This window comes from Ursus maritimus, unplaced genomic scaffold (genome assembly GCF_017311325.1).
Source record: "Ursus maritimus isolate PB19 unplaced genomic scaffold, ASM1731132v1 scaffold_29, whole genome shotgun sequence".
NCBI classification, from domain to species: Eukaryota; Metazoa; Chordata; class Mammalia; order Carnivora; family Ursidae; genus Ursus; species Ursus maritimus.
In genome coordinates, this window is record NW_024425452.1 from 34,829,132 (window position 1) to 34,846,225 (window position 17,094).

A 17,094-nucleotide genomic window follows, 5' to 3' on the forward strand; every position below is an offset into this window, starting at 1 on the left:
GATAGATAGATAGATAGATAGATAGATAGATAGATAGATAGGGTATAACCCTCAGGGAAGATATCAGAGAAAGAAAGAAAATATCAGAGAAAATGAAAGCAAACAAAGATATTGACAAAAATTGAAGAAGGAAATCTGAAGGAAGAGCGGAAATTGATTTCACAGAGTAGAGAACTCAGAAACCTACATGCTTACAGGGGAGGAAGCCATGAAGATCAAAGTGGTTCATGACACTGAACTGGGACAGGCCCAGGAATTGGAGGTGCAAGGTTTCTATAGAAACAAAGGTCAGAGGCAGAAGTGAAAACAGGATAATTGGTTCAAAGTCTGCATTGAGACCCCTCCAAGTCCTTTCCCTAGTCCAGCAAGGTGGAAATTTACTCTCTGGAGAAGCCTCTCCCTTGGAAGATAGAGATTGAAACGAACGAAAGTAAACAGAACTGGAGGAAACAGAACAATGGACAGAGCTGAGACTATTGTGAAAGACTAATATTTGTCAATAAGATAAAATAGTGTAGCCACGAAACAATAGAATGTTACTGAAAAATAATGAGGGCCATTCATACAAAAATAAACTCATTGAAGTATAAAACATACCAAAATAAAGATTTCAATAGAAGAGATGAAAAGTAAAATTGAGGAAATACCCCAAAATTAGACAAAAAGACAATGAGATGGAAAACAGGGAGCAAAAGATACAAAAATTAGACATTTTATTCAGAAGGCGGTCAATGTGTAACCAATAGGAATTCCAGAAAGAACAAACAAAAACTAGAGAAAAGTAAATATTCAAAAAAAAATTAAAGAAAACTGCTCCAAAATAAAGAATGTGATCTCTAGATTTAAAAGGATCTACCAAGTGGGGCTCCTGGGTGGCTCAGTCGCTAAGCGTCTGCCTTCAGCTCAGGGAGTGATCCCAGGGTCCTGGGATCAAGCCCCACATCAGGCTCCTCCTCTGGAAGCCTGCTTCTTCCTCTCCCACTCCCCCTGCCTGTGTTCCCTCTCTCGCTGGCTGTCTCTCTGTGTCAAATAAATAAATAAAATCTTCAAAAAAAAAAAAAAAAGATCTACCAAGTATCCTGAGCAATTATAAGAAAGATCTATATGCAAGCATATCACATGAAATACTGCATCGTCTAGGTATTGGGAGAAGACACTAAAAATACCAAAGAAGCAAAACAAAGCAAAATTAAACAGAGACAAAAATACACAAACAAAAATCAGTTTACATACAAAAGAGGGGACATGGAATAGCATCAGACTTCATGAAAGGACACTCTACTCACTGGAAGACAAAAGAGAAATGCTTTCAGGAGGCAGTTCACCAGGATAGCATAGGACCATCCTAACTCACTGCCTCCCATGGGCACACCAAATCTACAGCTATATTGGAAGAGCTCCCTCTGAAAAAGACCTGAAAACTAGCTGAAGAGTTCCCTCCATGACAAAGGAAAAAGGACCACATCAAGACTGGAGGGAGAGGCAGAGATGTGTTCTCACCAAAAACCCACCCACCCCCCGCTGACCTACAATCAGGAGGGATCTCCTGAATATGGAGCGTCTCCCTGAGGAAAGAGAGGTTCATGCCCCACACCAGCCACCCCAATCCTTGGGACCTGCACTGGAGAGATGAGCCCCAAAACATCTGGCTTGGAAAGCCAAGGGGCTTGTATCCAGGACACCAAAAAGGCTGTAGAGAACTTAGGTTCTGCTATCACAGGGCTCCTGCAGACACTCACCCCACAACCCAATGCAAAAGCAACAGTTTGAAAAGTGCCTGGACTGTAAGTGAAGAAGATTCATTGGCTAATATAACATGTTTTCCAGAGGGCAGGGGCCTGTTAGGACTCTCTCCAGGGACAGAGGCGCTGGCAGGTGCCATTTCTGCCCTCTCCTTCTACCTTGCTGGCACTGCTTGGTGCACACGGTCACTGCACTGTCCCCTAACCAGGGTGTGCCCTGCCCCTGAACCCTTCCGCTCCCACGCTAAAACCAGCAGGCACACCCCGGCCCTGTGCTCTCCCAATGCCCAGCTAAAGCCAACAGGTATGCACAGCCACAGAGGATGCTTCTTACCCCCCTAGCTCTGGTGGCCAGGGGCTTGTGTTCCCGGGCTCCGCAGGACTGAAACAATCCGAAGATAGTTCTTGACAGGTTACCACGCCAAGGCACTGCGCAGCAGACTGACTGTGAAAAAGACCCGGTTCCCTGGCCTGGAGCTTCAGCCTGAGGCATCTATAGCATGCATACATGCTCTCGGGAAGCGAAGGCCAGGAGACGCCATCTTTGCACTCTTCCTTGGTACCTCCCAGAAAGAACTTTCTACACTTGTCTGGAGCCCAGATTTTTGCAACTGAGGCCCACAGGACACCCCTAGATCAGTCTGGAGGCCACCAGGGATTACAATTGCATCCCCACAGGACTGTCTATATTTGCATATTTTAAAAGCTGCTACTTGAGGGTCTGGCTTCCAATCAGCCTGAAACTAGGTGCTGAGTGAGATCCCTCCCTTTGGAACCCAGACAGGTCTTGGCACACCATCAACAACTGGGACCAACCAAAAACAAATCAGGTGGCTTACATAATCACAAAGGTTCCAGAGACAACCAAGAGCTAGGGCAAGGCTGAACAATAAGTTTCACTGGTTACATCAGAAATGCTTTCAAATTCTGAGGGGAAATAAAATTATTTTCAATCTAGTTTCTATACACAGGCAAACTATTAATCAAATGAGGGTAGAGAATACAGACATAAGATTAAAAAAATTACCTCCCTTATGTCTTCCTGGGAAACTATAATGATGAGAATAACAAACGCTTACATAATATCCAGTGTTTGCCAGGCAATGTTCTAAGCATTTTATATATAGTAACTCACTTACTCCTTACAGAATTCACGTGAAGTAGGAACTCTCACGAAGACGTTGAGAAACACGGAGGTCGAAATTCTTGTCCATCATGACCCTCGTTAGTAAATGGGGGGATGGGTTATGAATCCTAGCAGCCTAATCCAGAACTGCTGCTGTTACCCTCCTGCGGCACGTCCCCCTCAGAAACACAGGGGAAAGAAATTAGCGGCAATCAAATTATACCACGTGGCTCAGCTGTGAGTAATAGTCACATGGTAACAATAAGGGAAAAATTGAATACTGATTTAACAAAAGTTATATAAGTATTTTGAATTGTGTGTGTGTGTGTGTGTGTGTGTGTGTGTTGGGAGTAACTAGAAAGTCAAATTTTCATCTTTCATAGAACAAAGTGAATAGATAATCTCTCAAACTGAAAAAATCAAGCTAATTCATTCCTGCCTTGCGCATACAAGAGACTCAAGAAATGCTTGTGAATGAACAAGAAAATGTTCCAAATCTCTATCTCACCATATTCATATATACATTTACATAGCACTGTAATTAAAAGACCGGACAAAGAGCTTTTATCTATCTGTGACAGGCTTTGTGTGTCGTGGATATATGTTAATGACAAATTTATGTAAAAAATAGCAAATATGCATGATACTATAATTCTGTATTTTAAAGAAGAGACTCTGCACATATGTATGTATATAATTATGAACATAGAGGATTATAGATGTAAAACAAAATCTCTGCCAAGATGAATTCTAAGGTGATATTAGTGGAGAATGGGGCTGTGAAGAAGAGAATTTTTTATTTGATATCCTGCTGTATTTTCTAAAAATTTGCAATGAGTAAATTGTCACCAATTATATTTGATTTTTTTTTTTTTAATCTGAAGTGGGGCACCTGTGCAGCTCAGTCAGTCAAGTGTCTGACTCTTGTTTTTGGCTCAGGTCATGATCTCAGGGTCCTGAGATCACGCCCCACGAAGGGTTCCATGCTCAGCCGGAAGTCGGCTTGAGATTCTTTCTTTCTGCCCCTCCCCCCACCTTAAATAAATCTTTTTTTAAAAATTTAAAAATACAACAAAATTTTGAAGCATCAGAATTCTTCTTTTGTGTTCTTAATACCTTGAGTTTATTTACACGTTGCTTCAGTCAAGTATGAAAGTCGGCCAGTTTCAGAAGAGAACAGACTGAATAAGAGTCATCATTGTCATCAGCGACACCACTCGCTTAGCGACCCTGAAAAAAATTGTGGGTTATGACTAAACTACTGAGAGTGTAGGCACAAAATCTGAAAAACTGGGAAGCTGCTTTACTGGCAGCTATGGACCCAATAAAATCTTGACATGTCGACATCTCTCTGGCTTCCAAGTCAACAGCAGTCAGGTGGGAGCACGCCAAACAAGAAGGGCAATAAACCCTGAACAGGCCTCTTTGCACGTCATCCTCCGCTGCCAGTGTCCAATGCATAAGGCAACGAAAAGCAGCAAACAGCCCTTTTCATTCCCAACCAGAACCTTTGCAAGGATTCCTGGACACACATTGCCATTGCATTGTTTAAAGTCCTGGGTGGGCTCCTTCACAAAAGCAGCATTTCACAGGAGAGAGGAAAAACTGGCCAAGGCTCTAAAAGTTTCACTTCCTCTATTTGTTTTTTAATGTATGTATTCCAATTTCAAGGTAGGGTTTCACTCATTCCTTCCCTATCCCCCAAAAATTTAGTGGAGGAGAAAGAGGAAAGCCAAGGAGACTTGCTCTTCATACAGATCTCATGTTGGCGAGGAGTGGAGGGTTGTTTCGGGGTTCTGTTTGGGTAATATCTTGGACGAGGCATATGGTTAGTTATGTACACACTGAGTGGGGAAGTGAAAGCATTGCTGATCCTTTAATGGGAAAAGCTTAAAGTAAACAGAGTTTTTCATCCTCGTTATGCCAAGAGCTGGAATAATAAATACAGATAGGAGATAGCCTCATACTTCAAATAATTTGTTGAAACTAGGTTCACAAACTCAGCCTGTTCCTATTTGTGCAGTTGTTAACCATAAGGACAGTCGTAACCCTTGCTGGGCCCTGGACAAGTGCCTTGCCAGTCACCACTCACATTATCCCGGCCTTGGAGACTAAAATTAGTTGACACTGCCCAAGTGTCCAAACTGTGATCGATTGTCTCAACTTTCAGGGCAGACCCTTGAGTTTGACTGGCAGATCAAAATGGGAACTATCTGGTTGGAGAGTCAAAGGTCATGCCGTGTCTGTATCTTATGAAATGTACAATGCTGCCAAGAAAAGAACAGAGAAACCGGAATAAAGACAAACTGGGAAAAAACACTGGAGTGACAAAAATATTCATTGCTTAAGTTTAACTATGTAAGGTATTTAATAAAACTATCTTTCTGAAGTTTATGTATCAGTAATTCCACACATATTGTTAGGAGCAGAAAAATTCAGAATGTTTCAAAATTCTGTTTGTGACTTAAGCTTTTGCTGTCAGTCCTTTTGGAAATGATCTAAGATGTGTGATCTACAAGGCTGGGTCCACCAACATACAGGTTTTGTAGAAGTAAAATATTGAATAAATGTTTGAAACAAATAATGGCAAATTCCTACATACAGGTTTTTGTGAATAGTGAGAAGTTTTTGACAGTAGATGGGACAGAGTATCTGAATGTGTTTAAACTTAAGTATATTTCAAAAAATCAAAAAATTTTTTCTTTTCTCAGCAGAGCCCAGCTTCCTCATCTCTTGCTCTTTCCTTAACCCACTCCACTTGGGGTTTTATTCTTTCAGTGGACCTGCATTTATCAAAGTCACAAATAAACTATAACTTGCCAAAATCAACATCAGTTTATCTTTCCTTAGCCTCTAGACAGTTCTGGATGTAGTTCATCACTCCATCCTACCCAAAATATTTTGTGCTATAGCCCATAACACTGCAATTGCTGGCCTTCCTCCTTTCTCATAACTCAATCTGGGAATGACCCTCGGGTCTATCCTCTGCCGCCTTCTCTCTGTAATTCTTTCCCTGGGTGTTCTTACCCAGTTCATGCCTTTCAGTAGAGTACTTCTAAACTGGTGATTCTTGAAATCCTGTTTCCGGCTTGACTAATTTCTTAAGCTCTAGATTCATATATCTAACTGTTACTTGACAACTCTGGTTGTCTGATTTTCACTGTATACTTAACATGGACCAAACAGAACTATCGGTTCTCATCCTTCTCCCCTAATTCACTGTCCCCAAGTCTTCTCCATCTTGATAAATGACAACATCATCCATCCAGTTGCTCAGACCAAAAGCCAGGAGTTATCCTCGATCCCCCCTTGCCTCTCACATCCCATTTCCACTACATCAACCAGTTCAATTAGCTCTACTTCTAATAGATAGTTTGATTCTGATCACTGCTTGCCCTCCCCATTCCTACCACCTTTGCCCAAATTAGTCCCAACTCTCACCACAACATCTTTGTACCCAGTCCATCCTTCACAAAGATGCTAGTGAACTCTTAGAACATAAACCAGACCTCAGTACTCCTCAGTATTTCTTTGCTGATTATCGTATGTCAAGCCTGTGCTACTACCTGTGAATAGAGAAAGGCCACAATTCAATACAGGAAATAGACATGCACATTGTACCTCTAACCAAAATCATAGTGACAGGTGCTAAACTAACAGTATGAACAAAAATGAAAAGACTAGTTTTTACTAGAGTGGTAATAGTTGATATGGAGCAGGCCTAGAGAAATTACTGGCTGGTCACTCATACATTTTTTTGAGCCAACACTATACCCTGAACTGTGCTTCACAGAGAAAATTATATTTGAGGAGCAAAATAAGCAGGACCTGAGAGGAATATTCTCTGCCAAGGGACCAACGTGTGCAATATACAAAAGCAGTTTACATGTACTTTTGAGAATCACGAGTGGTCCAGTGTGCTAGAACCAAGGCCATGATTGGGGAGACCACAAGGACAGAACACAGGAAGGTTGGGAGGCCCAGACAGGCCCAGAAGGCCCAGACAGTCCAGAGAGTCTAGAACCAACCCAGCGCAACGGCAATCATCAGACGGGCTTTGTTTTGTCTTATTCTCCTTAGCAGTGGGGTGATAGGATCAAGTGTGTATTTTAACATTTTCACTTAGGAGCCAGGATGAAGGATGATTTAGTGGGAACAGGACACAAGTCAAGGAGAACAGTTAGGAAGCTGTTGTAGTATTTTAGACAAAAGACGGGACGGACCTAAATTGGAACAGGAGCAGTGAGAATGGAGAACAAGGATAGTGTTAGGAAAAAACATCACAAACTGGCAACTTGCAAATCCAATCTTGTCATACGTGTTTTGTTTGAGTTATGCAATGTAATTTTGTTTTGCCTGAATTCATTGCCAAGATTTTACAATCCAGAGACTTCACATAAAATCTAAATTTCCAACTCCTCTTTTAGGAATCCTAGATCTGCAGTCCTGAGTCACATTCCCTTATCACAACGCTGCCCGGTAGCAAGAAGCACATGCTCTCTTCTTCGGACAGTAGACAGTGCCCTCTCCACCTGGCCACATCCCCTTTGGCCTGTCTTATTTGATCCATCAGGCCCTGTAGATATTTCAGAGATATGTTACAGGATCTGAGAAAATTAACTGACCCAAGTGGCTGCTGGGTGTGGACAATAAGGGAGGAGGGGCAGAGTCACCTTTGGGAGGTAACAACTGGACTCCCTCAGGTAGGGTGCACAGGAGAAGGAACAGGTTTGAGGAGTAAGATCGTTAGTTCAGTTTAGGACATGCTCAGTGCATATATTATTAATCTATCTTCCGGTTAAGTGTTACTAAAGGAAAAACCATCTTCTATTATAAGCTTTTAAAAACAGATGACTCTCCATTAAAGCAACCTGCTAATTCTCTTTCATTCTGCCAAAAAAAGGTCTTTGATCCAAAACATATAAATGTACTGTGTGCATAAAGAGATGTCATTTTAATCAAATTTACATTTGAAGTGTCATAAGGAATTTTTATTCTTCCTGTCATTATTTATGTAAAGGAAAGTATTGCCAAAATTAAAGGGAAAGGAAATTAGCTTTTCTAGTTAATGTCATAGGACATGAAACATTTTCACTCTGATGGAATGAAGAATTGGAAGATTTTTGAAAAACTGTACAGTGTTCATTTAATCTTACTAGAAAGGACTATAGAGCATGATATTGAAAGGCTGATTTTTTTCCCTAATGAGGAAAAATGCCAAGATAAATGAGTTTTAACCCTGAAATTAGAAACAGATTGTTTATGGAGAGTTCATAGGTTATTCCACATTCCAGAATGTTCTCTCTCCTCCTTCCTCTTCATCACTCAAGTACTTAAAGGTCCAGCCTCAGCCACACCTGGTTCATTGAGATGTCACGGAATCATCCAATCCACATCCACGTCTTTCTCTAAACCCTTTCTTCTAGTTTCTGTAACCAAGAGTTCAGCAACCCCCTTCCCTTTCCCCTAATGGTTTCATCTGTCTTCGTTTTACTTCTCTGACAAGTCAGTAACTTCATCAAATAAAGAAAACATAGCTATGATTCCTCTCTGGTACCCAGAATACTGTGCATGCACTAAGTGTCTGGTAAATATTTTTGTCCGGTTGAGCGGGAAGATTAAGGGGCATTGAACACAGGTTCTCAAACCAGCCTGACTGCAGCTCCCTCACTTCTTTGTGTGCAATGTGGGCAAGCTGGTCCCCCCTCCCTGCTGCAATCCCATCATTTGGTAAATGATGAAACTCATGTCATAGGCATGATGGGATGATAGGAGTAAACATACTGAGCACACCTAATGCCTAGCATGTAGTAAACACTCAAGAAATGTTGTTATTATAAACGTAGGCTCTGATGCAAATTGTCTGATTTTGGATAAATTATCGCATCTTCCTCTGACACAGTTGTTTCCTCCGGAAACTGGGGGTACTAGGAGTACCTGCTGCATAGGGTGAATGAAGTGATGTATGTAATGTTCTCTTTGCATAATGCCTGGCCTGCAGGAGGAGGTCAATAAACATCAGCCCCTGTTATTATCACAATGAGTATTAGGTATTTATACCAAAGCAACCAGCCAATTGATAGGGGTACGGGCCTGAAGGGAAGGGACTAAGTATACAGAGATGGACAAAAAGCAATCAGGATTGCTGGCATCAGGTAGAAATCTTGTGCTCTCCAACAGTGTTCTCATATATTTTTAAATAACCCTTTTGTCAAGGAAGAACCATCAATTCCTACGATAAATGAAAAGCTGGCCCCATGTGGATAGTTCAATTTAGTAAAGCAGTAAGAGCCTGATGATTTACTATACGCTCATCGGTAATCATTTGGACAAAGACAAGGCTGAGCATTACCACTGCAAACATGGGGGAGAAGGCTTGCTAAGCAAATTAACTGCATGGAAAATAGTTTTTGAATATCTAATTATTTTATTTTATTCAGGTGTAATTAACATACAGGTATGCAATGTGATGATTCAACAACTCTATACGTTTCTCAGTGTTCATCAAGATAAGTGTATCTAATTACTTTGTAGAATAAATTAAGTTTCAGTATGTTAGACATACACACTTATGTATAAGAAATTGATATGCTAATCCCAAACAATCAATTTCTCAAGGTTTATTATTCAGAAATATTTTAACAATCTAGCTTTGGGGACCATGTATCTTAAAAGTAATAAAGCATCATTTTTAAAAATTTAATGAACACATAAGCATTAGTATAATTTTAAAGTAATTACATTAATTTAAAATAAAACCATCTTAATACCAACTATGTATTAAGTTCTTTCCAAATATCATTTCATTTAATGTAACAATATCCTTGCCAGTATGTATTATCCCAGGGAAAATACAGGTTAAACAAATTGCCGTGGGTCACTCAGATCATGCACTTGAACTAGGATCAGAAATCAGGTCTATTATAAAATCCACGTTCTCTTTCTATATCATGTTCTATTTAGAAAATATTTGATCCAAAATATGCTGTCCTCCAAATATGTATCTGACACTTTATTTAGTATATTTGACTGTTGAAATCTTGGCTATCTAAAAACATTTTTAAAAATTTACTTGAGAGAGAGCACAGAGGGACAGGAAGAAGCAGATCCCTGCTGAGCAGGGAGCCCAATACGATGTGGGGCTCCTTCCCAGGACCCTGAGATTATGACCTGAGCCGAAGGCAGTGCTTACCGATTGAGCTACTCAGGTGCTCCCTAAAAACATTTAAATGCATCTTCATGGGGTGACAATGTTCCTCTACAGAATACACTCAGAGAACGGAGAATACACACGCACAGGCTAGCAGAACTACTACACTGAGCAGAAAGAAACAGCAGAAGAGAACGGAATAGAGGATTTCATTTATCGGAAGTTCTAGAATACACAAAACCAAACTATAGTGATTTCAGTAACACTGGAGTTCGCTGAGGGCAGTGCAGTGGGGAAAATAGGGTGGGAAATGGATGATAGCAAAGGGGTAGGAGAGAACTTTCTGGGATGAAAGAAATGTTCTTAACTTTAATTGGGGTTGTCATAACATAAGCATATACATTTTTAAAAACTCATCAAATGGTATAATTCAAATACAGAAAAATTTTTTAATGAAACAGAAAAAAGAAGGCTTGGTATGTAAAAAAAATGACATAGAGAAATTCCTAATAAAGCAAACATAATAAATGCTAATGGACAATTACAGTCCCCCAAAAAGCTGTGTTATTTTAACATAAAAAAGTAGAATTTAAGAAAATAAACATCATAAAGTCTAAAGAAGGATATTATATATTACATAGAAAAAATCGGTAATATAAAATACAGTTATAAAATACAAAAGATAGCATATATGTACACATACGTATGTATTTAAGAGACAGAACTATGGAACTGAATTAATTAATTAATAGCCTAGAGATTCAGAGGTTTACCACACCTCTCTCAGGCTGAGATACAAACAGCATCATCAATAGGTTAAACAACTAATAAACAGAGCAACATATTCTTTTTAAATTTAATTTTATTTTCATTTCAGTGTTAACATACAGTGTAATATTATGTTAGGTATATTATGGTATATTATGCTAGTTTCAGATACACAATATAGCGATTCACCAATTCCATACATTACGCAGTGCTCATGAAGATAATGTACTCTTAATCCTCTTCGCCTATTTCCCCCACCCCCTCCGTCCTCCTTACCTCTGGTAACCCTCTGTTTATTCTCTAAAGAGTCTGTTTTTTGGTTCCTTCCTCTCTTTTTCTTCCTATGTTCATTTGTTTGGTTTCTTAATCCCACATATGAGTCAAATCATACGGTATTTGTCTTTCTCTCACTGGCTTATTTCGCTTAGCATTATACCTTCAAGGTCCATCCATGTTGTTGTAAATGGCAAGATTTCAGTCCTTTTTATGGCTAAATAATATTACATTGTATACATATCCCGCATCTTCTTTATCCATTCATTGATAGACGGACATTTATTTATGCTGCTTCCATAATTTGGCTATTGTAAATAATGCTGCTATAAACATAAGGTGCCTATAGCCCTTCAAATTAGTATTTTTGTGTTCGTTGGATAAGTACCCAGTAGTGTGATTACTGGATCAAGGGTAGTTTTATTTTTAATTTTTTAAGGAACCTCCATACTGTCTTCCACAGTGGCTGCAGCAGTTTACATTTCATCAACAGAGCAAGCGGGTTCCCCTTTCTCCACATCCTTGCCAACACCTGTTGTTTCTCATGTTTTTGATTTTAGCCATTCTGACAGATGTGAAGTGATGTCTCACTGTAGTTTTGATTTGCATTTCCCTGATGATAAGTGATACTGGACATCTTTTGTATGTCTGTTGGCCATCTGTATGTCTTCTTCAGAGAAATGTCTTTCATGTCTTCTGCCCTTTTTAAAATTAGGTTATTTCTTTTGTAGGTGTTGAGTCATGTAAGCCCTTTATGTATTTTGGGTACTAACCCCTTTATCAGATAAGTCATATGCAAATATCTTCTCCCACTCAGTAGGTTGTCTTTTACTTTCGTTGATTGTTTCCTTTCCTGTGCAGAAGATTTTTATTTTGATGTAGTCCTAGGAGCTTAATTTTGCTTTTATTTCCTTTGCCTCAGGCGACATATCTAGAAAAATGTTGCTATGGCTGAAGTCAGAGAGATCACTGCCCATTCTCTTTTCTAAAGTTTTTTATGGATTGAGGTCTCACATTTAGGTCTTTAAACCATTTTTAGTTTATTTGTGTGTGTGGTGTAAGGAAGTGGTTCAGTTTCCTTCTTCTGCATGTAGCTGACCAGTTTTCCCAACACCATGTGTTGAAGAGACTGTCTTTCCCATTGGGTATTCTTTCCTGCTTTGTCAAAGATTAACTGACCATATGATCGTCGGTTTATTTCTGGGTTTTCTATTCTGTTCCATTGACCTAGGTGTTTATTTTTGTGCCAGTACCATACTGTTTTGATTACTACAGCTTTAGTATAGCTTTTTAAGTAAACTTGAAGTCTGGATTGATACCTCCCGCTGTGCTTTTCTTTTTCAAAACTGCTTTAGCTAACCGGGGTCTTTCGTGGTTCCATAAAATTTTAGGATTTTTTTGTTCTAGTTCTGTGTAAAATGCTGTTGGTATTTTGATATGGATTGCACTAAATCTGTAGATTGCTTTGACATTTTAACAACATTCATTCTTCCAATCCATGAGCATGGAATGTCTCTCCATTTCTTTGTGTCATCTTCAATTTCTTTCTTTAATGTTTCATAGTTTTCAAAGTACATGTCTTTCACTTCTTTGGTTAAGTTTATTCCCAGGTATTTTATTGTTTTGGGTGCAATTGTAAGTGGGATTTTCTTGATTTGTCTTTCTACTGCTTCACTATTAATGTATGGAAATGCAATGGATTTCTGAATATTGATTTTATCCTTCAACTTTACTGAATTCATTTATCAGTTCTAGCAGTTTTTTTGGTAGAGTGTTTAGGGTTTTCTACATATCGTATCATATCATGTGCAAATAGTGAAAGTTTTACTTCTTCTTTACCAATTTGGATGCCTTTTATTCCTTTGTCTTGTCTAATTGCTGTGGCTAAGACTTCCAGTACTGTGTTGCATAAAAGTGGTTAGAGTGGACATCCTTGTCTTATTCCTGATCTTAAGGGAAAAGCTCTCAGTTTGTTCCCCACTGAGTATGATGTTAGCTGTGGGTTTTCATATTTTTATTTACTATGTTGAGGTATGTTCCTTCGAAGCCTACTTTGTTGAAGGTTTTTTATCATGAATGGATGTTGTGCTTTTTTGCCATCTATTGAAATGATCATATGGTTTTTATCTTTTCTCTTATTGATATGATGTATCACATTGATTGATTTGTGAATATTAAATCACCCTTAAACCTCAGGAGTAAATCCCACTTGGTAGTGGTGAATGACTTTTTAAAATATATTGTTGGATTTAGTTTGCTTATGTTTAGTGGAGGACTTTTGCATCTATGCTTATCAGAGATATTGGCCTATGGTTCTTTTCTTTTTGTAGTGTCTTTATGTGTCTTTAGGTTAATGCTGGCCTCAATAAATTTGGAAGTTTTCTTTCCTCTTCTATTTTTTGGAAAAGTTTGAGAAGAATAGGTATTAACTCTTAAATGTTTGGCAGAATTTACCCCTGAAGCCATCTGGCCCTGGGCTTTTGTTTGTTGAGAGTTTTTAATGACTGATTCAATTTCATTGCTGAGAATCAGTCTGTTCAAATCTTCTACTTCTTCCTGCTTTGGTTTTGGCAGTTTATATGTTTCTAGGAATTTATCCATTTCCTTTAGGTTGTCCAATTTGTTGACATATAATTTTCCATAATATTCTCTTATAATCCTTTGTATTTCTGTGGTGTTGGTTGCTATTTCTTGTCTTTTTTTCCTGATTTTGTTTATTTGAGTCTTTTTTGTTTGTTTTTTGATGAGTCTGGATAGAGGTTTATCAATCTTATTGATCTTTTCAAAGAACCAGCTCCTGGTTTCATTATCTGTTCTATTGGGTTTTTTTTTAGTTTCTATATCATTCATTTCTACTCTAATCTTTATTGTTTCCTTCCTTCTGCTGGTTTGGGGTTTTGTTTGTTCTTCTTTTTCTAGTTCCCTTAGGTGTAAGGTTAGGCTGTTTATTTGAGATTTTTCTTGCTTCTCCAGGTAGGCCTGAATTTCTATAAACTTCCCTGTTAGCATTGCTTTTGCTGCAACCAAAAGATTTTGGACTGTTGTGTTTTCATTTTCATTTGTCTCCATGTATGTTTTGATTTCTTTTTTGATTTCTTGGTTGACTTGTTCATTGTTTAGTAGCATGTTATTTTACCTCCATGTATTTGTGCTCTTCCCATATTTTTCCTTGTGGTTCGTCTCTAGTTTCATTGCATTGTGATCAGAAAAGATGCATGGTATAACTTCGATCTTTTTGAATTTGTTGAGACTTGTTTTATGCCCTAATATGGATCTCTCCTGGAGAATGTTCAACGTGTTCTTGAAAAGAATGTGTATTCTCCTGTTTTAGGATGGAATATTCTGAATACATTTATTAAATCCATCTAGTCCAGTCTGTCATTCAAAGCCACTGTTTCCTTGTTGACTTTTTGTTTAGATGATCTGTCTACTGATGTAAGTGGGGTCTTAAAGCCTCCTACTATTACTTTATTACTGTTGATTAATTCCTTTATATTTGTTACTAACTGTTCTATGTATTTGGTTGCCTTCATGTTGGGTGCATAAATATTTACAATTATTATGTCTTCTTTTTGGATTGTGCCCTTTATTATTATATAGTGTCCTTCTCTGTCCCTTGTTAACAGTCTTTGTCTTAAAGTCTATTTTGTCTGATAGAAGTATTGTTACCCTGGCTTTCTTTTCACATCCTACATGATAAATGCTTCTCAATCCCCTCACTTTCAATCTGCATGTGACTTTAGGTCTGAAATAAATCTCTGGTAAGCAGCATATAGATGGATCTTTGGTGGGGTCTTGTTGCTGTTGTTGTTGTTGTTGCCCATTCTGTCACCCTATGTCTTTTGACTGGAGTATTTAGTTAATTTACATTCAAAGTAATTATTGACAGGTATGTATTTATTATCATTTTTTTATTTATGTTTGTTTTTGCATATCTTCTCTGTTCCTTTCTTCCTTTGCTCTCTTCTCTTACCATAAGTTGGCTTTCTTTAGTGATATACTTAGATTCCTTTCTTTTTAATTTTTGTATATCTATTACTGGTTTTGGATTTGTGGTTGTCATGATGTTTCTATGTAACATCTTCTGCATAGAGCAGTCTATGTTAAGTTGATGGTCATTTAACTTTGAGCCCATTCTTCACTCCTTGCACCCTCATGCTCTTGGTATATGGTGCCATACTTTACATCCCTTTATTTTGTGAGTCCCTTGACTGATTTTTACAGATACACTTCTTTTTACTGCTTTTGTGCTTCCTACTTTTATTTATTTTTTTACTCTTACTTATGGTCTTTCCTTTCCACTCAAAGAATCCCCTTTAACAATTTTTATAGGGCTGGTTTAGTGGTCATGAACTCCTTCAGCTTTTGTTTGTGTGGGAAAGTTTTTCTCTCTCCTTCTATTCTGAATGAAAGCCTTGCTAGGTAGAGTATTCTTGGCTACAGATTTTTTTTTTTCCTTTCAGCACTTTGAATATATTATGCCACTCTCTTCAGACCTGCAGAGTTTCTGCTGAAAAATCTGCTGGTAGTCTTAGGGGGGTTTCTTTGTATATAACTGTTTCTTTTCTTTTGCTGCTTTTAAAATTCTCTTTATCACTACTTTTTGCCTTTTTAATTACTATGTGTACTGGTATAGAGCCCCTGGGGTTGAATTTAGGTGGGGGGGGGGAGCATCTGTGCCTCCTGGATCTAGATATCTGTTTCCTTCCCCAGATAAGAAAGTTTTAAACTATTATTTCTTCAAGTACATTTTCTGCCCCCTTTCTCTCTCTTCTTCTGAGATCCTTATAATGTGAATGTTATTACACTTGATGAAGTCACTGAGTTCCCTAAGTCAATCCTCATTCTGCATAATTTTTTTTCTCTCACCTGCTCAGCTTGATTACTTTCCATTACCCTGACCTCCAGGTTGCTGTTTATTCTTCTGCTTCCTCTAGCCTGCCCTTTATTCTATCTAGTATGTCTTTAATTTCATTTATTGTGTTCTTCATCTCTGATTGGTTCTTTTTTATGTTTTCTGTCTCTTTGTTAAGGGTCTCACTGATGTCCTCCACCCTTTTCTCAGGTCCAGTGAGTATCTTTATGATCATTACCTTAAACTCTCTACCAGGTATATTACTTATATTCAATTCATTTAGGTCTCTTATTGTGATATTGTCCTGTTCTTTCATTTGAGACATATTTCTCTGCCTCTTCGTTTTATCAATTTTCTGTGTCTGCTTATGTCTGTTAGGAAAGTCAGTTATATCTCCCACTCTTAAAAGCAGTGGGCAGGTCATGCACTTTAACAAGGTGGCACTGGTCCTTTACCAGAACAGATGTGCCTCCTCCACCAGGACAGGGCTAGTGGGGGCCGCTCCGAAAAGCCTGTGCAGATAGGGTGCACAGTGCCTGCAATTGTGTGTGCAAGTCCTCTTGCACAAGGGACACGCAGCTGCCAAGACCAAGGCAGCCAGAACTGCTCTGGCAGTGGGAGATGACTGGTCTCAGTGGCAGTAGTGGCACTAGATAACACATCAGTGTAAATAACCTCAAAGACTGGCAGAACGAACTCCACAAGTAAATGTAGAGAAGAGCCCACATCGAAGAGGATAGGAAGGGCAGAGACCCTGTGGGGAGCTAATCAGACTCATGGGCCATCTACAGGAGGGAGCCACAGGCACAGAGTGGGGAAAGAGATAGATCCTCACACTGGGGAGCCCACACAGGGATGACGAATCACAACAGCATTTGACTTTGATAACCAGAAGGGCCAAATTTTGTGAGTTCTTACAACCAGAGGGGCTTAAAGCCTCAAACTTAAAAATCAGAGGGCAATAAGAAACTGAGTCCACACCCTCAAAGAGAAAGCATATCAAACAGCCCCTAGAGATACAGCATAGAAGCAGCAGTTTGAAAACTGCCTGGAGCATACGGACAAAGAGTTATTTACTAATTGCAGGATGTCTCCCAGAGGGACAGATTTACCTGGGAGACTCCTCCAGGAACAAAGGAATTGGCAGATGTCATTTCCTTCCCCCACCCTCAGCATAAAT